The 15,642-nt window shown below is 40.3% G+C and overlaps 1 protein-coding gene across 1 annotated transcript in view; it reads right to left on the reverse strand.

Moving 5' to 3' along the window:
* HECW2 (HECT, C2 and WW domain containing E3 ubiquitin protein ligase 2) overlaps positions 1–15,642 on the reverse strand; it is a 359,319-nt gene that overhangs the window by 223,885 nt on the left and 119,792 nt on the right. The gene's annotated exons all lie outside the window — the stretch shown is intronic.

Consider the following 15,642-nt stretch of genomic DNA (forward strand, 5'->3'; position numbering starts at 1 on the left):
CTCCCTGTGTTTTTCTCCAACAGCAATTATTATGATCTGTTATTGGGTTATTGGGTCCCTCTCCCAACAAGAATGTAAGCTTGGGGAAAGGAAAGTGTCAGTAAATGGTGCCGGGAAAACTGGAACAAAATAATGAAACTGGACTCTTCTCTTACACAATACACAAAACCCACCCGAACTCAAAACGGATTGTAGATCTGAACAAAAACCCTGAAGCCATAAAACTCCAAGAAGAAAACACTGGCGGTAGGCAACTTGACTTCAGTCTTGACAATAATTTTTTAGATCCGACACCAAAAGCAGAGGCAACAAAAGCAAAAATAAACAGGTAGGTCTACATCACACTAAAACAGCTCTGAACAGCAAAAGAAACCATCGACCTTGAAGCTATCCTGTCTCTAAAAGCAGGAATAGTGGCCCCCTGGTGCTTGCATATAGCAAGGGAGGAGATGAAGTAGAGAAAGGGTGGAGGTGATCAGTACATCTCACTAACAAACATTCACACAGCACCTCCTCTGTTAAGTGATTTACAAATACAGATAAGCTATTTGTAAGACGTGTTAATAAATCAGGAGTTGTACATGCTTAAACCTCATCCTGTCTCAACTGGTGCCTCTCCTCAGTGGAGGGGACTTTAAAGTACCATGCATGATGGTTGTAAGGATTAGAAAAATCAGAAGTGAAAGTGTTTAGTAGAAAGAAACTACTGCTATTTTAAGGATAATGTACTCAGTGAATTAATTAATGTGCTATTTAGTTGGGGTGGCTCCAAGGACTGGAAGTCAGTTAACAGAAGTCAAATGCTAACGGCTACCTCTACACATGAACCATCACTGTGGGGGCACCTGGGTGGCTCAGTGGTTGAGCATCTGTCTTTGGCTCAGCTCATGATCCCGGGGTCCTGGGATCGAGTCCCGCATCAGCCTCCTCACAGGGAGCCTGCTTCTCCCTCTGCCTATGTCTCTGTCTCTCTATGTCTCTCTTGAATAAATAAATAAAATCTTAAAAAAAAAAATCACTGTGATTTCTGCCTTGTGCTAGATGACCCTGTAATTAGGAAAGAAGGAGAAAGCAGGCCATCCTTCCCCTGCCCCACTACTATTCGACAGGACTCCTGGCTACCAGAAGCCAGAAATCAGCTACATGAGGATGCACAGCCCTTCGAGTTATAGCTTCAGAACTCAACAACGTTTCTAAAATAATTGTTTCTACGTTAAAGAAATTAATTCCAATTTCCAAACAATCCTCTTGGGAAAGAACTCGTAAAGCCAAGCACCAAGAAGCCAGTAACTGCACATAGTGAGAGGCGAGAGTAAACAGAGAAGAAATTAGAAGAACCTTGGGCACAGAATAGGAAGCAAGTCAGTTGAAACCTCACTTAAGAGTGATGAGGAGGGAGCTATTCCAGGGTCTTGAGCAGAAGAGTCAAAATATGAAATATAAGTATGAGAAACGTCATCTGAGAGCCTCGGCAGGGCTGCTTGTAGGAGGAGGGAAACAGAGGTGGGGAAACCAGTTAGAAGCAGGGTAGTTAAGGCATCTGACACTTGGTGCTGCGAAATGGATTTTAGTAACACAGAAAGGAAATATATCAATTGGGAATATTTCAAAGAGCCCAAGGAATTGGCAACAGAATGGCAACAAGGGAGGAAAGTGGACAAAAATTGGGACTAAATTCTGGGTTTTCCATCTAAGTGACAACAAATTCCCAGAAACACTGATGCGGCTGAGCAAATCAATACCATCTCGGGTGGGTCTGAAGTAAATGCAATAAATCCAAGTAACTATGTCCCAAAGACTCTTGAGAGGGTGGGCGGAGTTGCGGGTTATTACGAGGCCAAAGAGAAACAGAGAAAACAAATATTCAAATGCAGTTTCTGCTTAACACTAGCCTTATTATTTATTAATTAGAATCAACAATGCCAATTCATCTTAAAAAGATTTATTAGTTTGGGGTTTAAGGCCTCATTCAGGGGATGCCTGGGTGGCTCCGTTAGGTTAAGCGGGTCAACTCTTGCTTTTGGCTCAAGGTTGTGATCTCAGGGTTGTGAGATCAGGAGCCGCGTCAGGCAATATTCTCACATGGGAAAATGAGCTAGTGAAATGACAGAGGGTGGCTGCTTTACATTTTCTCCTATTGAAATCTAAGAATTCTTCATGTGTTTCTCCGTCTCCATTCCTAGGTCTTCTGCAAGAAGACAAATTTTCTTCAGGAAATGATCCATGCTCTTCTGAAAAGCTTCAGAAGATAAAGCTCATGGTAAAGGGAATTGATTAGTAGCCACCATATTTATTAACCAGAAAGCTGGTCCTTTCAAGCCCCTTAGACAATCCCTCCCATGTGCTGCCTCTGCTGCCGCGCCAGGTCCCATTCCCAAAGGGCCCAGTGCAATGTAGCACTCCTTAAAACCCCTCCCCGCGCTTCTATTTATGATTAGGTCTGCACTATGCTGCTCTCCCAGATAACAGACATCTGCTCAAACAACAACTAAAAACAAAATCACTTCTCTTCCAGAGGTCAAGAAACACGCGGTGACCAAGCAAATTGCAAAACACCTTAGTATACGACTTCATTTCCAAAAGCAGCAGATTTTGTGTAGAAGATACAGACAGCAGCAGACAACAGATACATCAAGCAAGTGTTTCTATTTAAAATGTTTTTGCTCAAGAATCTGAAGGTCAATGTGAATTTACTAAATCTCACCCGAAGGGCAATTATTGACAACATTCCTGGTCAAAAGATTTTTTACAAACTAGAAACACACCCTAGGATTTTAACTTCCTAGACTGGACACTGATAAACAAAACCAATAATAATAACTAACATCCTGTTTAACCCTTCAAATTCCAAAAAAATAACCACACAAACATACACACACATGCACACACACCTGCTCAACTATACCATGCTTCAAACGCCATGTGTGTGTTTTACTATTTAAATGAGGAAAAAGCACTACGTCAAGAGACACTAAAGAACACATAATCTGCCTGCAATAAGCAGAGATCAGAGAAACCTAGGAAATCAGCGACCCCTCAGACCCGCAAGGTCAGTTGACAAGAGATGAAGAAAGCCGTCACCAAATTCTCAACTAAAGATCCTTCCCCAGTAGATTTCCATCATATCTGCTGCTAAGAGAAAGCGATTTTAAGTCATCACTCAGTGTTTATCATGCATAATCATAAGCCCAATGTTCAGCTTTCTCAGCAAGAGTATTCTAGTAAAAGGACTAATACCAGAAAATCCCTGCTATACAACCTGCCGGTGAATGCTCCTGACACAGGGCATTTTATAGAGAGCCTGAGGTGACTGCAGCTGCCACTCACTTCCCCTTCTTGGGTGCAGAAGTATCAGAAATACAATTAACGGGCAGCCCGGGTGGCTCAGCAGTTTAGCGCCACCTTCAGCCCTAGGCATGATCCTAGAGACCCAGGATCGAGTCCTACTTCGGGCTCCCTGCATGGAACCTGCTTCTCACTCTGCCTGTGTCTCTGCCTCTCTGTGTCTCTTATGAATAAATACATAAAATCTTTAAAAAAAAAAAATACAATTAACCCTCCAGGCTGCTGTTCTTTTTTTTTTTTTTAATTTTTTTCTTTAATTTTTTTATTTATTTATGATAGGCACACAGTGAGAGAGAGAGAGGCAGAGACACAGGCAGAGGGAGAAGCAGGCTCCATGCACCGGGAGCCCGACGTGGGACTCGATCCCGGGTCTCCAGGGTCGCGCCCTGGGCCAAAGGCAGGCGCCAAACCGCTGGCGCCACCCAGGGATCCCCCGGCGCCACCCAGGGATCCCCAGGCTGCTGTTCTTTAGGAAAAAGTCTCTTTTTCTTGTACTTTTATCAAATAATATGTTAGGATCCACAACATACGAATAGTCCACTTGTTAGTTGGGGAAAAAAAATGTACACAAATGGGAAGACGGAATTTTAAGTTCCAAAAGCTTTTAATTATAGACTGGAGTCCAACAGTGCTTTCAAGATGTTGTTTTAGCCTTTAATCACTGAATATGCAAATAGATAAATAAATAAGAGAAAATAATTCATTCTTTTTAGTTCTTTAAATTCAATAAGGTTTTGGGGCACCTGGGTGGCTCACTGGTTGAGCATTGCCTTCAGCTCAGGTCATGATCCTGGAGACCCAGGATGGAGTCCCACATCGAGCTCCCTGCATGGAGCCTGCTTCTCCCTCTGCCTGTGTCTCTGCCTCTCTCTGTGTCTCTTATGAATAAATAAATAAAATCTTCAAAATTCATTCATTAAGGTTTTTAATTCAATTATTAATCTTTTCTTTGCAGGTGTGAATAGATAATTCCCAAAAGAAAAAATGTTAAATAATTAATACTATATGCCATAAACAAATTTTTGAAAATGATATATAATTTTTTATCCATTAAAATGTCAACTTTGAAAAATAACAGTACTCAGAAGTGAAGGTACAGGGAGACACAAACTCGCATGCTGCTGAGAGGGGAGTTTCACATAGCCTGCTAGCACCCTGGAAGAAAAAAGACATCTAGACCAAAACTGAAGGAGCTTCAAGGAAGGAAAAAGGAAAGAAAAGAAAGAAAAGAAAGGAAAGAAGGGAAGGAAGGAAGGAAGGAAGGAAGGAAGGAAGGAAGGAAGGAAGGAAGGAAGGAAGGAAGGAGAAAAAAGAAAGAAGAAAGAAGAAAGAAAGAAAGAAAGAAAGAAAGAAAGAAAGAAAGAAAGAGAGAGAGAGAGAAAGAAAGAAAGAAGAAAGAAAGAAAGAAAGAAAGAAAGAAAGAAAGAAAGAAAGAAAGAAGAAGAAAGAAAGAAATAAAGAAAGAAAGAGAAAGAGAATGGTATTTGCTGTGGGCTTTTCGTAGATGGCTTTTAAGATGTTGAGGAATGTTCCCTCTATCCCTACACTCTGAAGAGTTTTGATCAGGAATGGATGCTGTATTTTGTCAAATGCTTTCTCTGCATCTAATGAGAGGATCATATGGTTCTTGGTTTTTCTCTTGCTGATATGATCAATCACATTGATTGTTTTACGAGTGTTGAACCAGCCTTTCCCCTAAGATCAGGAACAAGACAGGGATATCCACTCTCACCACTGCTATTCAACATAGTACTGGAAGTCCTAGCCTCAGCAATCAGACAACAAAAAGACATTAAAGGCATTCAAATTGGCAAAGAAGAAGTCAAACTCTCCCTCTTCGCCAATGACATGATACTCTACGTAGAAAACCCACAAGTCTCCACCCCAAGATTGCTAGAACTCATACAGCAATTCGGTAGCGTGGCAGGATACAAAATCAATGCCCCGAAATCAATGGCATTTCTATACACTAACAATGAGACTGAAGAAAGAGAAATTAAGGAGTCAATCCCATTTACAATTGCACCCAAAAGCATAAGATACCTAGGAATAAACCTAACCAAAGACGTAAAGGATCTATACCCTAAAAACTACAGAACACGTCTAAAAGAAATTGAGGAAGACACAAAGAGATGGAAAAATATTCCATGCTAATGGATTGGCAGAATTAATATTGTGAAAATGTCAATGTTACCCAGGGCAGTGTACACGTTTAATGCAATCCCTATCAAAATACCATGCACTTTCTTCAGAGAGTGAGAATAAATTATTTTAAGATTTGTGTGGAATCAGAAAAGACCCCGAATAGCCAGGGGAATTTTAAAAAAGAAAACCATATCTGGGGGCATCACAATGCCAGATTTCAGGTTGTACTACAAAGCTGTGGTCATCAAGACAGTGTGGTCCTGGCACAAAAACAGACACATAGATCAATGGAACAGAAGAGAGAACCCAGAAGTGGAACTTTATGGTCAACTAATATTCGATAAAGGAGGAAAGACTATCCATTGGAAGAAAGACAGTCTCTTCAATACATGGTGCTGGGAAAATTGGACATCCACATGCAGAAGAATGAAACTAGACCACTCTCTTGCACCAGACACAAAGATAACTCAAAATGGATGAAAGATCTAAATGTGAGACAAGAGTCCATCAAAATCCTAGAGAAGAACACAGGCAACACCCTTTATGAACTTGGCCACAGTAACTTCTTGCAAGATACATCCACGAAGGCAAAAGAAACAAAAGCAAAAATGAACTATTGGGACTTCATCAAGATAAGAAGCTTTTGCACAGCAAAGGATACAGTCAACAAAACTAAAAGACAACCTACAGAATGGGAGAAGATATTTGCAAATGACATATCAGATAAAGGGCTAGTTTCCAAGATCTGTAAAGAACTTATTAAACTCAACAGCAAAGAAACAAACAATCCAATCATGAAATGGGCAAAAGACATGAACAGAAATCTCACAGAGGAAGACATAGACATGGCCAACACACACATGAGAAAATGCTCTGCATCACTGGCCATCAGGGAAATACAAATCAAAGCCACCATGAGATACCACCTCACACCACTGAGAATGAGGAAAATTAACAAGGCAGGAAACCACAAATGTTGGAGAGGATGCGGAGAAAAGGGAACCCTCTTACACTGTTGGTGGGAATGTGAACTGGTGCAGCCACTCTGGAAAACTGTGTGGAGGTTCCTCAAAGAGTTAAAAATAGACCTGCCCTACGACCCAGCAATTGCACTGTTGGGGATTTACCCCAAAGATACAGATGCAATGAAACGCCGGGACACCTGCACCCCAATGTTTCTAGCAGGAATGTCCACAATAGCCAAACTGTGGAAGGAGCCTCGGTGTCCATCGAAGGATGAATGGATAAAGAAGATGTGGTTTATGTATACAAGGGAATATTCCTCAGCTATTAGAAACGACAAATACCCACCATTTGCTTCAACATGGATGGAACTGGAAGGTATTATGCTGAGTGAAGTAAGTCAGTCGGAGAAGAACAAACAGTGTATGTTCTCATTCATTTGGGGAATATAAATAATAGTGAAAGGGAATATAGGGGAAGGGAGAAGAAATGTGTGGGAAATATCAGAAAGGGAGACAGAACATAAAGACTCCTAACTCTGGAAACGAACTACGGGTAGTGGAAGGGGAGGGGGCGGGGGGTGGGGGTGAGTGGGTGATGGGCACTGAGGGGGACACTTGACAGGATGAGCACTGGGTGTTATTCTGTATGTTGGTAAATTGAACACCAATAAAAAATTACTTTATTAAAAAAAAGAAAGAAAGAAAGAAGAAAGAAAGAAAGAAAGAAAGAAAGAAAGAAAGAAAGAAAGAAAGAAAGAAAGAAAGGAAGAAAGTAAGTTAGTTAGTTAGTTGTTAGGAGAAGAGGAAATGAATGTTGGACCAAAATAAAGGAGAAAAAAAAACTAACAAAATATCAGTACCCAAATGACAGACCCTTATATATATAATGAGAGAAGAAAATAGAATAGGAAAGCAAGTATGGGAAGAATAGAGGCAAGAAATTTATTCATTTACCCCAAAAGTTAAAGTGTGTAATGAGTCCCTTACTGGAATGATATTCATTGGCATAGATATCAAGTTTTTAAAACACTGATCTATGTTTCTAAGATATATTAAATTAAGAAGAGTAAAACTTTAAGAATCATTTTTAAACATTATGCCAGATTAGAAAAACTGGAACCAAACTTCATGTATTTTCAATACGTTTTTTTGAAATTCCAACTTGCTTTCCAGTAAAACACAAATGAGGCTCCATGGTCTACCCAACTATTTCCTAAAAAAACAAAAACTCTTTGCTTTTACATCAAGCACTGTTGGGGATTTGCTTGTCTGTTTATAAATATCGATGGCTTGTGTAGGGGAAGTAGAATCGATTCATTTTAAAGTCATCGCTTTTGAAAGATACTAAACTTCCACTCCCTGAATATCCCTAGGGCAAAAGACAGCTCTTTCTTTTTTTTTTCTTTTGCATGGAACACATCCCAAAACATTATCTTTACTAAAGCTGTGGATAATTACCAACTGTTGGTAAATGGAATTCAGACATTAAAAATTCTGCATTCCTTTGTGGTAGCTGGAACACATTCGCCTGGGAAAGTCTTTCCTGCAAGGCCAACCACAAAACACAAGCTCCTAGTTACTGACTGTCAAAAGCTGCTTAGAAGAGACAACCAACTGTATTTCAATACAATTGTTTATTCCATAAAACACCCAGAGGTCTTAACTATGAACACCAGTAATAGCTACATGCACTCTGTACCCCACGGAACACATTTTTTTAAGCCTCACTGCTTCTCTTTCTCTCCATTCCCCCTGCCACAGCAGGACTAAGCCAAGTTCACGTCAGATCCTGTCTAGACGGTCACTTCTCAGCCGGCCTCCCTGACTCCCATGTTTTCTCCCAACCCATCCTCTGTCTCCCCCAGTGCAGCAGCACCTCTTTGGGGACACTACTCCTGGTCAAGTAGTAACGTAATCAAAGGGCCGGGGTGCGAGCAAGTCAAGGCAGGGTGAGCAGGGCAGGCCTCTCACAGGCAGGGACTCTGAAGCCCATTAAGCTGAAATCTGAAGTCAGGTCTTTGCAAAGTCCAGGTGACAGGTGACGATGGCATGACTTTGAATGGTGGCACGGCTCTGAGGGTCAGGGTGGAGACAGGAGGAGGGAATTCTGAGTGGATCTCCTTACACTTCCTGAAAGGACCACATTAAACACTTCCATACGGGACGTGCTCCGTGCAAGCTTATCTATGCCTGAAGTGCTTACTTAGCATGCTCAGCGTGGCCTTGCCATGCCCTCCACCTACAGCACGGCCCGAAGGCCGCTCTCTTCCCGAAGAACACCCAGCCCAAGGCCACCCTCCTACCCCTGAATCCCAGGGGCCTTTTTACATCATTCTTACCCCCTACACTTCACAGCGCCTCACAGTCTAACTGGGAAGATTCGTGTCTGCCCTTGTCAGACTATAAACTCTCTGAGGACAATTACGGTTTCTCTTGCATGTTGCATCCTTCACTAAGTACCATGTGCTCGGTTAACATTTTCCAAGTAAATAAATGGAAGGTGTTAACTGCCAGTAATGAGAAAAGAAGAATTTGAAAGGACCAGATCAACAGCAGGAGCACATGTTGACTTTTCTTCAGAATTTAGCCAGCCATTCAAGAAAGATTTATCAAGTCAGGAGCCTACTTTATGCTGAAATGTGTAAGATGCGGGCCTTGCTATAGTATGGAAAGAAATCAAAACCGACCTACATGAAGGAAATTGAAAGCAATTGCCTTCTATGCTGTATGGAGTTAAGTGCATAAGTCAGTAAGAATTCGCTGCAGAGAATGATCAGCACGGATTGCAAGTGTTTAAAAGAAGCCTAATGAGAAAAATTGAGCTGGACTTTGAAAGATATGAAGAGGCCAGGGAAACATGGCATGAATTCTAAGCCAAAGAAAGAATCCAATTTAAAAAAGGGAAGATAGGAATGAGCTTTCAATAGCATCTCTCAGATCCAAACCCCTAACATCTGACCTCTGAATAAAGAATCACCTCCTTCGTTGCTCCTACCCTTGATCTCTTGCTGTCTATTCTCAAAACAGCAACCAGAATTATTTTTTTAATGGAAGTCAGATCATTTGCTTTCTACTCAAAACCCTCTAGAGGTCCCCATTTCACTTAGAATAAAAACCAAAACCCATAGAATGGTCTACAAGGCCCACAAGATCTGGTCCCTGGTCCCCTCTGACTTGGTCTACCACTGTGGCCACCCGTGTTCATATCATCCCAGTCCCACTGCAGCTCCGAGAAGGCATCAGCCATACTCTGCCACAGGGCCTTTGCATCTGCTGTTTCCTTTGCCACAGAAGCTCTTCTTTTTCAATATCCACATGGCTCACTTTGCTGCCCCTTCCCATGCTTACCAAATGCCACCCTCTCAGTAGGACCTTCCCTGACCACTGTATTAAAATTTCAACTGCCTCAACACTACCCTTTCCCTGCTATATTTTTTCTCCATAGCACTTCCACATTCTAGTATCCAGTATGTTATTAGTGTCTCTCTAGAGTCTAGTATCTCTCCTCACTATGAAGGTATGCTTCATGGAGAGTCAGAAATGACAGACAGACATCATCTCTAAGTAGGCAAATGAATTTAGATGTTTTTTTTTTTCAGCAGAGCACCAAGAACAGTGCCCATTCAATTCAATAATCAGTTGTCGTTTTTAACTTTACAGGTGATTTGCTACCACAGTAAGATTTCTAGTGGATGCCATTTCACTGGCACCATGCAATGGTTGTGGGGAAGCTGCAAACATACAGGTTACATTTCAAAGTCTGAGATTACCAACTGGTATTTACCATTATTACCAAGTTAACAAAAGGCACCTCTGAACAGAAAAGGGGAAAAGGTATGGAATAGACAATAAGTAATCATGTTAGAGAAGGGAGTCACAAGTAAGTCATAAACACGGAGTGCTAAACTGACCGGAATGTTCGCACAAGCAATCTCCAACGCTTACTATGTGTGAAACACTGTTCTAGCTCCAAGGAACCACAGATCAAATAGATTCCATTCTCCAGGAACTTAGAGTCTTATGACTAGAAAAAGAATGAGGTGCCCAGGTGGCTCAGTCACGTAAGCACCGGACTCTTGGTTTCGGCTCAGACATGATCGCAGGTTCCTGAGATTGAGCTTCTCTCTAATTCCCTCTGTCCCTCCCCCTGCTCGTGTCCTCTCCCTCCCCCTCTCTCACTCATAAATAAATACATCTTTTTTTAAGAAGACTAGTAAAAGAATGAATTTTAAAATAAATCGCCCAATTTCTAAGATTTCTAAGATTCCCAGTCGCTTGGACAATCATCCGGAAGAACTGAAAAATTAAATGAACACCAACGTGCAGCATGTGGGGAAGGAAACAGTTCTCTTTGGTATCATGATCCTGCCTACTGACATCAAGTTTAATCTCAATTCAAGTATTAGGATAAGAAATGTTTGAAACCTTTCCCAAAAGAACTATCTGTATTTTCACAGTACTATCGTTTCCAAATTCTTTTGACAAAAAAAAAAGAGATCTTTGGTGCCTAGGTATTCATTATCCAGCTCCAGTCTATTAAGCAGCTGAGGAAGAAAGCAAAACATATCACAAAACAGTGAATTGAAGACTTTGTACGTTATTCCCCATTCAACCGCTCCTTCCTTGCAATGACTGAGCTGCTCCCTGCCATTCATCTGTCAATCATTCATTGAACCTCAGATGTTTCGAGAATAAAATGCGAAGAGAAACTGCATGAACTTGTAAAAGATTCAGGAATTCATACAAGTCAATGAAAGAGATTTTGAATAACTTCTTGAATCACACGCAAAACCACTGATTAATAAGGGCCTGGCAAAGTTAGAATAGTTGACAAGAGAAGGAGGAAGAAAATTAAAAGCAATTTGAATGTCACAGGCTGCGGTAAGGTCGATAGAGCCCTGCCACAATTTTTTGCAATAAGACTTTCAAGACTGTGGTAAGAAAGACAAATACTACATTGTGCAATCATACAATTGTCTTGAAAAAGTTAACTCCTCTCAACTCTTGAAAAACTTCGACACCTTCATTTGTTCTTTCTTCCTTCCAAAATAGTTAGGCCATATTTGTGATTATAATCTAAATTTTGTTGTATGTAAGACAAACTGATACACATAATTTGAGCTTTTCCTTGTCCAGACTTAACCCCTTCCCCCCTTATTTACTATAAAACTTGGCTTCCCACTGGGAACAGATTCACTTTAAAAGGCCTGCTTTTCTGGTATCTGCCATACATCCTCGGCCCCCACCTTCAGCCTCATGTTATCTCCACAGTTGCCCTATGATGAAGCAATTGATTCTAGATTTGATTTCCAAATGAGAGCACCAAGCGAGTGGGTGACACAGTTGAGAGCCACATTCAGGTGTCCTGAAGGCCTGCTTCTCTGCCCATATATCACAGCTTCTTGTGTTTCCTACACCTAGGTCATGTCATATAGTACCTAGGGTTACCCACCAAATTGGGGAGTGGGGAGATAAAATCATCTATTTACAGGGTTGAAAGCCAGTGCCCTACATGCAGGTGCCAAGTAGTGTCCCACTGCCAAAGCAGAGCTCCTGAGTTCACCTGAACGGCCTTGCTTTCTTCCTCAGTCTCCGGTTCTCATATTTGGTCCACGTACTATAAACTCTGCAGGCATAGAAAGTCATTATTTATTTATTTGTTATGAGCCACAGATGTATTATAAGTCAACTTTATAAGCCCATAATGCTTTTCAGAAGTAGCAACTTCCCTCCGTTAAGGCAGTCTCCATGGGCTCTGACAACTCTGTCATACGCAGGTGTAACAGAGGTTGGAAAGAGCGGCTTTGCCAAGGGGAGACCTTCCAGAGTTAGACTCATTAAGGTCCCAATCCTTTGCCTTTCTCTTCTCACGCATCCATTTTTTTTTTTAAGGAAAATGAATGCATACTTAGAGGGCTCCTTGTACAAGCACGTGAACGTCTGTACTCAGAAATCCTAAGGTAAGCTGCAAAATGAAGCTCTGCCTCCCATATCAACTCCCACATCAACACTCAAATCCACATCATGGGAGGTATACTAAAGACAGTGCTGACCTCTTGGCCTGAAGATAAGGAAGGAGGAAATTAGTGATGTCAAGTACGATGCCTGCCTAAAGTACTAGCTTCTTCCCACCCAGAAGCCCTGGTGCACACAACTAACCATCAGGGTTCCCTAATGGCTCTCCAGATGGCTTCAGAACCACAAGTTGTAAGTCCTGACACAAAGCAATTTAGTCTTTTCTTGCTCTTTCCCACTAGTCTCACCAGATGTCCAGTGTAGTAGCAGAGACACAGTAATTACTGAAAGTAGAACAAATGAGGACATAAGGATGAAGCAAGGTTTGAAGTCTCAAGGAATGACTTCTAGAAAATAAACAATTCTTACAAAAGAATGATAGAACTATTTTAATTAGGTTATGCATCAGATAAAGTTACATAACTACAAATAAAATTACCAATTTCTCTCTAAAGATGTTGAAAAAATTTCATTTGTTTCAATGAGTCAAATGAGTTCAACTTATTAAATTTAAGGAAATCGGCTTCCTGCCCCCAAATTCAATATACAAGAAGTAGCATTTTAGTTAATACGTTAAAATCTGTTCAAAGAAAGAAATTCATTCCATTTATAAATGAAATTAAATACTTATTTTGCTTAGAATGCTGCACTATTAAATTTAGAAAGATAACCATGGTCTTAAATACTTGTTTCAAACAAATTAAATCTAATTAAAATGAAAACCAAATATTGGTTGTAATTGGGGAACTGTCTCAAAAACCTATGCACTTATCCATTACCTCATCAATGCAATTTTTTGAAGTCTATTTATTTATTTAAGTAATCTCTACATGCAACGTGGGGCTAAACTCATTATCCTGAGAACAAGGGCTCCGTTTTTTCTGACTGAGCCATCCAGGATCAATTATTTTTTTTAAAGAAGGATCTCAGGGGATCCCCGGGTGGCTCAGTGGTTCGGCGCCTGCCTTTGGCCCAGGGCGCGATCCTGGAGCTCCGGGATCGAGTCGTGTGTCGGGCTCCTGGCATGGAGCCTGCTTCTCCCTCCTCCCGTGTCTTTGCCTCTCTTTCTCTCTCTCTCTCTCTCTCTCTCTATCATAAACAAACAAACAAACAAATAAATAAATAAATCTTTAAAAAAAAAAGAAGGATCCCAGGGTAAACTAAAAACCCACTCTTTGTTATAGTAAGACCTTCTGTCCTGATACATGAATAACGGGGATAAAGAAGAGATTCTGAATCCTAAGTACTAGCACTCATCCCCTCCTTTTTTCCATAAGGAGTAAATTGTTCCCATATGTGCCTCTGGAGCTATGAGTACTTCGATGGTCAGCCCGGCAGAGAACCAGAGAGACAGCTATAGACGACTCCAGTCTCAATCCAGATTGCCTAAAACAAGGCGTACCCCGGGGCTCTCCTGACACTTCTCTCTTTTTGGTTAGGCAAGTTGAGTTGGTTTCTGTCACAGACTTAAAGAATCCTAGGTAATACACTGTCCTGTTATTTTGTGTACAAAATCTACATAATAGGTGAAGCTGGGAAGCAAAATTGAAAACTCCAAAGAATGTAAGTTGCCCTAAAAATACTCTGGTGTTAGCCAGAGAGGGTCAAGGGAAGAGAGATAAGAAAAAGACTAGAGGGTGAGAAGGGTAAGGGCAGGGGGGGGATTAGGGAGTCATAGATCAAAATATACGAACATCCAGGTATAAGATGAACAAGTCCTGGGGACCTAATGGTGATTATATTTAATAATACTGTATTAAAAAAAATTAAAAAAAAAATAATAATAATAATAATACTGTATTATATACTTAAAAATTGCTAAGGGAGTAGATTTTAAAAGCTCTCACCACAAAAAAGAAATGGTTATTATGTGATGTAATAGAGGTGTTAACTAAAGCTACAGTGGCGATCATTTCACAATATATGTCTATCAAATCACCATGTTTTACACCTGAAACTTATATAATGTTATATGTCAGTTATATCTCAAAAAGGTTGGGGGTGAAGAAAAGACCTAAGGAAAAACATTGTAGAGATTAGGTATGGAAAGTATTTTTTTTCTGGGAGATTAGGAAGAGGAAGATGGAAAAAGCAGCTACCAGGAATATGACAAGCAAGAAAATGTGTTAAACTACCATTTGGTAGACCTCAACCCAAATCTACTAATTCTAACCTATCTATGGGGTGGGGCCCATACATCAGATTTTTAACATACTCCCCAGTTAATGTTGTTAAATGCTGAAATCTGAGAACTGCTAACATAAGAAATTACCAGTTAATATCCCTATATAGTCCCTCATTAGACCCAATAACTTAGATACTAGCTTCCCAAGTACATCTAAGTTTATTAAGCTACATTTTAAAAGAATCAAAAGTCAACTGAGAGAATTCAGTCTCTATAAAATTTCTTCAATTCTATTTTCTATAAAATCTAGGCTGACATAATTATTTAAACTTATTAAAAACTTTAATAACACAAGACTTTATTTATCGCCATCCTTATTTTTAAAAAATTGCATGACATGTTAGCATATGATACTCACTAAGTTGAAAAGAAGCAAGCCAAAAAAACAAGGGGAAGTAAGCCAGCGGTAAAGTTTATACCCAGAATTCACATCATTCAGCACTGCCCAGGTACTAGAAATAGGCCATTATTTTGTCTCTGAACTTTCTAGCATCCCTACCAAAGAATTACAAGAACACAAGATCAGTCCACGTATCCATAATATAAATAAGAATGTTTTTCTGGTGATGAAAGGAGAGTTGTCTATTAGTCTTCATGACATATGAAGTATTATTCTTACAGCTACATCAGGTACAATACTGTTGTCGTATCACTATTCTCATTAATATCATTGGCTTAACACAAACAGCCCCAAGTCAGGCACATTCACACATAGCTCCACAATGGCCTACAATATGCTATCCGCTACAAGAGCTATGAGCCACATGTGGCTACTGAGCAACTGAAATGTGGCTGGTCCAAGGTAAAATATGCTGTAGGTATAAAATCCCAGATTTTAAAGACTTAGTACCTCCAAAAAAAAAGCAAAATATCTCAGTAACACATTTATATTCATTACATATTGAAATGATAGTGTTTCAGGTATATTGAGTTAAATAAAATAGGTTTTCTGTTTATATTTAGTTAAATTTTGCTTAGTTAACAAAA

This window comes from Canis lupus, chromosome 37 (assembly GCF_003254725.2).
Source record: "Canis lupus dingo isolate Sandy chromosome 37, ASM325472v2, whole genome shotgun sequence".
Taxonomy (NCBI): domain Eukaryota; kingdom Metazoa; phylum Chordata; class Mammalia; order Carnivora; family Canidae; genus Canis; species Canis lupus.